The sequence below is a fragment of the Xenia sp. Carnegie-2017 genome, unplaced genomic scaffold (assembly GCF_021976095.1).
Source record: "Xenia sp. Carnegie-2017 unplaced genomic scaffold, XeniaSp_v1 HiC_scaffold_14, whole genome shotgun sequence".
Lineage (NCBI taxonomy): Eukaryota > Metazoa > Cnidaria > Anthozoa > Malacalcyonacea > Xeniidae > Xenia > Xenia sp. Carnegie-2017.
Window position 1 is genome coordinate 2,590,763 of NW_025813447.1, and position 7,703 is coordinate 2,598,465.

General features: G+C 34.0%; 1 long non-coding RNA gene across 1 annotated transcript; it reads left to right on the forward strand.

The window, feature by feature from the left end:
• Positions 1-4,648: 4,648 nt before the first annotated feature.
• LOC124433744 lies at positions 4,649-7,703 on the forward strand. The gene is made up of 3 exons (XR_006944599.1): positions 4,649-5,454; positions 6,247-6,356; positions 6,762-7,703. It is a non-coding gene; the product is annotated as an uncharacterized LOC124433744 (long non-coding RNA).

The window sequence follows — 7,703 nt, forward strand, 5'->3', positions numbered from 1 at the left end:
GAATGCTTAATAACTTATTGGTAAAAGAAATTATTTTGCCAATAAATGTCAAGTTGAAGTGGTTACTAAATGACCTCGAATGTTACAATTCAACTTTATTTATTGAAAGATGTTTTTGTTTGAAAAGTACGAGTTATTGCTCTTCTAAGCAAGTTTCAGTATTGCTATGTAAGCATTTTGTTGCTCAGTTAATTTCAAAGCTAGATTATAGTCAGTTTAGTTAGATTTCTAAAGAAATGTACATATATAGTCATTCTCTATAATCTGGGGGATTTCCCATTTGACCCCTTAGGCAATGTTTACCTTCATTTAGGGGCGATTATTTGAAGCAAAGGCGAATTAATTTGATAAATTTAGCCCTTTTTGCTTCGTTTTCTGACGTTAAACGTTACCAATGACATATAATACACCGAAAATTTAAAATGCTATAGCAATGGGGTATACAGTGTGCACGTACCAGAAGAAGTGAGTCGAAGCTTCATACGCTTAAGTGCATTTGATATTGTGTTTTACGCTTATGTTTTTCCAGTGATAGCTATGTTTTACATGTTTTCACGTCGAAATTGCATTTGCCCTCCGCTAAGAACTGAGTGCAGTAAATGAGGTTTCATTGCTATTTCAAACAAAAGCAAATGAAACAGAGGTTTTTTCCCTGTGATGCATCATACGCAGAATAATGTTCAATGAAATTTAAAACAAACGCATTCTTCTTCAGTACACATACAAAAAGAAACAAAGAGTCTTTAAATTCTTTCATTTTGCGACTACGTACGAACTGCCGAAAAATTTTCAGAAATTGTTGTTTGTTGTTGCAAACAACAGAGGAGTAAAGTTTCAAGGAAAAATGCTGCAAAAATATTGCAACCTTTTCATATCACCCGACGTTAAAACGTTGCAATAATCCCCAATAAATCGGCAATTTGTTACGGAAGCTAAAATCGATGAACACTCTGTCACATACTTACTCTACGTGTAAGCCTGATCCTAATCCTAATCATAGCCCTAAACTTAATCCTCATCCTAACCCAACCTGATTGTTGTTGGCAGTCCGTTTGTGGCAAGGTGTTCCACAATTGTGTCTTGCCGTATGTGAGGCAGCCGCAATTTGTAAGTTATGTAAAAACTTGTCTCATATTGTGTTCAAGCGTAAAGGTCCGTTTCCACTTAAGAATTTTTGCTTAGAAAGGAAAATTTGCGGCATATCTGTTTTTTCAGGAACAATTTTCATTTTCCATTCATGTAAAGGTGGGAATAAATATGGCGGCCTTAAATAGGCGTATATTATTTCTTTTGCTGATAAGAAACAGCTACTACACAAGGTTGGCACACAAAATAAATACAAGAAAATATGTTGCAAGACGAATATTTGCTGAAACAACGACTAACGGCAAATTTGCCACTTTTATTCGGGAAATAAGACTTGTAGACCACAAATACTATTCAAACAATTTTATATTAATTTATGCTAAATGTTTCTAACATCTGTGACTTGATTTCAAAATTTCTGCTTGAATAAACACTTTTTCACTGGAAAATTTGAACGCATCTCTTGCATTACTTAACACATGCGCAATCTGGAAAATTTTACTTTCCTTGGAAAATTTCTTAAGTAGAAACGGGCCTTAACTTAGCACAATAAATTTTCCTAGTTTTGTGGTTACTTGAGAATTTACTCAATGTGTTGAATTAGAACGTATTTTACAATCCTAGGTGTGTAAAAAGTTGCACATGCATTTGTATACTAAAAATTGGAGCTTGCTGCTATGTAAATTACGGTTTTGCAGGTTTTTTAACACACCCTGTATCAGGGATCGCAGAAGATCGATGATTGGGAAGGGGAGCTTGTTCATACATTCATATATATTGTCTAATTCGTTATTACAATTATTTTAACTAACTAATAAAGTAGAACATGCATAATATGAGCATCCTCCCCCCCTAATCATTAACCTTCTGCGTTCTCCGTGTATTTTATCTCTTTAGTTACCATAGTGATTATAATTTCGATCGCCCCTCAGTAAGTAAACATCAATGACGATGGAGAGAAATCATGCACTTGATTTTTTATCTGGAGGCTTTATAGATTGTTGGTAACATTTTTCCAATACCATTGCTTGCATTTACAGGTCGATTGTCAAAAGGAAACCCAAGACAAAATGACATTTGACTTGGAATATTTGCAGTCAGTACTTTCCTACATGTCAAACCTCCGTGTTCCAATAACTTTGGAAGGTGAACATAAAAAAATTCATGAGTATTGTCGTTTGATTGAATCTATTGCTGAAGTTTGTCAAGTTAAAGTCAGAGAGCTTAAAGAACGTTACGATGAATTCAGTTCAAAGACGTGCGATGAGTTTTCCAAGATGAAAATTGAGGTAATTTTTGTAACTTGTCATTTGTGATCATCAAAATAAGTTGACAACCATGTTTGTGCGCATTTGTCATCATATTTGATGAACAAAAAACGGAAAACTAGTCACATTGAAGCAAAGATTTGAGTAGCAAAGAATTTCTTTAAGAAACTGTTCATATTATCACCTGCAGAACAACACAATTTATCATGCTTAATGAAACCAAATTTTCCACTAACCTAAGTCTGCACTAACACAAGACACAATCACTTGAGCATGTCACCGGAGAGAAAGAAATCAATTTGTCAAAGTTAGTCACGCTTATTTCAGTTCTGCAAGATCTTTCAGAACAACATATTTGAGCATGCGCAAAAGCATTTTCCAATCAGTTTATACAGGATGTATGAAAAAAACTGATTATCTTTCTCTTGGAAAACGATATTTTTAAAAAAATATTTCTCGATTTCAGGGGCGGAAAATTATGCAGGAATCTTGTGTGTCAGATCATGGCGAAGAATACCAAGATCACCCGGTAGGTTTTAATTTTTTGGCATGCTTTCAGACTTATAGATGGGATTCTTAATTTCTTCTTCGACGTCACTGTCATCAAACTCTTTTCAGCAAGAAGCAATCAAGGCAATGACACCAGAAGAAAATGAAGATGAGTTGAATGGTTCTTTGTACGACAGTGATTTTGAGGTTAGTAAGGGGATTAATGAAGGGAGCGCTTTACATCCAGTGTCAAAGATCTTTTGAAATGGTACTTTTATCATCGTGCTGAAGCCCATGTTTTAGTTCTTTAAATTTTGGTTTGTGTATATGGGTCTCATTACAATTCAAGTTTTGTTTAAGCATTGCCATAATATTTTATCGTTATTTTTGGCGATTTTTAGTCTCAAAATATGTTGGAGACCGAAAGAGAAAGACTTCCACAAGAACGCAGCAAACCTTGGTCCGACCATCAAGTATGTAAACTAATTGCTGACAAAGGGAAATTAAAATTTTTTTGAAATCAATAGTTCTTGGGCTTCGTCTTTGGGAAATATTCGCTCATAGATAGCTAATTTACACTTTTTGTCTAATTGTTGATTCTCTTTAGGTTTCAGCCAATCATATTCTAGATTGTACGAATTAAAATCCTAATCTTTGTTACAAGCCACATATTAAACAAATAGGCAACCAATGCTTTCCTTTTTTATGCTATTTGATGATAATTTCACATGATCATAATTGCCTTTTCCATATCAGTCAGACTGCATTTTCTAAAAGTGTTATACTTCCCAATTTTACTGGTTCCGTAGTTTTTCTTTATACAGTTACGATTTAAGTGTGTGGAAAGTAAAGAACCCATACAATCTAAGTGTGCATTGTACATTGTTTATAGTGTTGTTTTTTGTCTATTTTAGCCTCAAAATATGGTGCAGAGCGAAGGGAAAAGTCTTCCACAAGAATGCGATGAGCCAAATACAGACAATCAAGTATGTGTAGATATTATTGCTAAGTATGGACAATCCAATTTCCCCAAATATCTTTTACAATAGGCCATAAAGACACATTCAAATCCAATAAAGAAACCACATTTAGACAGATGACTTGTAAACTATTCCATTTCTAAAATATGTCATGTCTGTTTGGTTCGGTGGATTCTAGCTTAGCCATTGAAACCTGAAAATTTTGATAATTCATCTATGAGGAAACGAGGTGCAAAGAAACTCAAACGGAATAAATTGAGTTTAATGTAGGCTTTAGGTTAGTTATAAGTCCGTGGTATCATAGCTGTAATTGGTGGGGAATATATGCATTTAATAGTAACAAGTAATATATGCATGTTTTAGTCCAAAGAAAACAATAGAGTTCAAAAGAAGTGAATGTGGTAAAACATGCATGTATGGATATGCGCCGCCACCCCCTTCCTCCCAATTGTCAAGTTTGTTACGCCACAGCCTAAAATATATTATATTATGTTTACAGTTATGCTGCCTCGATCCAAGGAAAATGATTTTCTGTAAACGGTCATGTGGTTTAGTTGCCCTGCAGGTGATGCTCTATGAAGAAGGAGTACGTTTTTGTATGTCAAGGTTTTGTCAGAAATTACAACAAATTACGGTGAAAGATGTGTTCGAAAACAAGGAGACAAAAATGCAAGAGAAGCTTGGAGAAATGGATGGTTTGTTGCCATGCACAAAAGTACTTCCTGTCCTAAATGAAAAAGGCTTCTTGAGAAAAATATTCCTCAAACGGTGCACGGATGACAACAGAGGGCTTCTACTGGAAGATGTGAAAACGCTTTTAAAATTCAAAGCGTAATGCAGGTGTTTTGCTTTATCACACGAATAAAATAAGCCATTGCGTTAATCTGGTGAAACACATGAAGGAAGTTAAAATTTACGATGGCACCAATGGTAGAGACAATCCGATAGACTTTGATAAAGCCCTTTCTGCTCAGGTTGTTGTCTTATCTTTTACAAACGATGAAAATGATGAAAACTATGGAATTTCTGTCATTGCCAGTAAATGGTTTGATTGCTATTCGGACATTTGCAAAACGGAATATGTCCAAAGTCACGCAAATAATAGAAATCTTAGTTGTTCAAGTAGGACGGTGGCAGCTGATGGTCTTTAAACTTAAAATTTGTTTTTGGTGTTAGCCAAATTCCGAAACTTCCCACCCTCGCTCAATTATAAAGAACTCAAAAAGAAGCATGTGAACTTACATAATATAGATTTTAGGGCAAACAAGAAGACATTGACAACTCATCCCACAACTTACGTAGCAACATACCGAGCTTCCCAACAAACCCTATCGACCTTCTCTTAAGCATAAAAAGAACCAAAAAAAAGATCAGGATATTATGCAATATGAACCAATTGAAAAGAATGGGAAAATGCCAATTAGGCGCTCATTATGCCAACCAAAAAAAACAGATAAAAGCCTCAAAGGCAAAAACCACCAAACGACCTGACAAGTTGAAAAGTTGTTACCCCAAGAAAGAAAAAATTCAGAAAACGTAGATAACACACAAGTTGCAAAGCCTCTTGGATCTTAAATTATGGACCAATATTATCTCACTTTCTTCCGTTCGATTTTAATCCATAGAAATAGGTGAGTACATGGGATAGCGATTTTTTTTAAAGCATACTACAGTAGCAGTTATATTTTTTCGATAGAATGAAACATTTTTACAGTTGAATAAACTTTTAATAGAAAAGTTTCGAGTGCTTATGGACGAACATGTGCGAGAGAGCTTTTTGAAATACTGCAACGAAATACTACCAAAAAGGGTGCGATATTAGCAGTCTTGGCAATTTTCCAACATTTATAAACATTCACCACAAAAACATTACTTCCTGTTGTGTTTTTAATCTTTGTATTTTTTGTAATTCTTGAATTTCACACGATTGCAATTGTGGAAATTTTTGTTTAATTGCAACTGCTTCCATGTTTTAAATGCATGGTGAAAAAGCTTCTTTAGCTTTCAATGCCTTTCTGCCAATCAGGTTACAGTATTTACATTAATAAAGTAAATGGATGTTTGTAAATGATAATCGTCCAGGTTAATAAAGTCCTGAGAAGGACTGTTTTTGTTGTTGTTGACTGACGTTTCGACAACCTTAGCGGTAGTCATCTTGTAAATGATGATCATCCAGGTTAATAAAGTCCTGAGAAGGACTGTTTTTGTTGTTGTTGACTGACGTTTCGACAACCTTAGCGGTAGTCATCTTTTACAAACAGTATTTACATTACACATTTTCACAGTGCACTTACAGAGTTTCTACTGAACAATTACACTTTTTAGCTTTGCAATTACAAATAAACTGCACTGCAATCTGCTACTCGCAGTTTAGATATATCTGAAAATATTTTATTCACATCGTGACTATTTTTCCTTTAAAGATTTTTGAAAGAAAAAGTAAAATCCTATCTACTTATCAAGTGCATAGCATTAACCAGTGGCTATCCAGTCTTCTCACCGGCCTTCTGAGCAATGCTGTACGATCTGTGCTGTAAGTATTCTCTCTTTTTTTATCCCTGTAAGAAAGTGAAAACTAGACAGATTCGAATGAAAAGATCGAGTGACGTCAATTGTATACCTGAAAGTGAAAACGTTTTGAAAAACATGCATGTAGTAGCTATTTAAATCATTCAAGAATATGCTAGAGAATCGTCTTGAAACTGAACGCCTATAACAGTTAGATATGAACTAGTGCAAAGGAGTTTATCAAGATCAAGTCTGTTGTCTGAAGTCTTAAATTTATTATCGTGATACTTGTCTATATGAGACTTCATATTTAAGCTAAGATACACAAAAAGAAAGATGAATTTCTGTTTTTGCTTTTGATCAATTATTAAAACTTAGAAAGACAAACCATTTAAAGGCCTTTAGTTTTCAATCAATTTTTTCCTTTTAGCCAAATTCTTCATATGTTGATTTTGATGGCTAAGTTACTTTATGGTGTCTACTCGTGCTATCAAACACACGAAACAGATACTTATTCGTGGAAACGCTTTATCAACAGAGCACTGAACCAGACAATTTTTAATTATTTTAAGAACAGAATAAACGTTACGACATTTAACAGGGCGAAGAAAACAGTTTCATCGAATCCTTTGGTTGCCACATCACGTGACCATTTACGCCTCTAGGTGTTGGATAAATCGTATCTTAACTTTGTCGAGTAAAATGTCTCACAACTTGGTGACATATAGTGATCACTACACCGTAATTGAAAGGTACAGGCGACAAAATGATGATGTTCTGTTTGATAGCGATACATGTGACCACATTTTACTGGAAACAAGACCTATCTAAGTTGTTTCAACAGTTTGATATGAATGAACGCAATCATCAACGAAAATTGAATACCACTGAGGCGATTCAAAAGTTTTCATTAATGGAAGACTTACTGGCAAGATGTAAGGGAAGAAATAGCTATAGCTATAAAATTTCTGATAAAGTTGAAAAAACAATCGGAAGATAAATTATTAATTTATGTATAATAGCTAGTTCTTTATAACATACAATAACTCTACCATTTTCAAATTTTGTTTGATATTTCTATATGAGTGACGGATCTATGACACATCAATCAGAATAAATTATTGTAGCTCGTTTGGGGTTTAAAAAATACCTTAGAGGAAATTTTTTTGATAAAATTTTATCATTTAGAAATTCAAATATTTAGTTTACTTCTGAAAGTGTTTTGTATTAAAAATTGAGTATCGAGCCTATAATTTATTATGACTAACACTGGATCCGCCATTGTAACAAAATATATTTAATCACAAAACTAGCTTCAAAAGAGTTGTACGTAAAGTTTTTAATATTATTGAATTTGGCATTAATGAGCGTA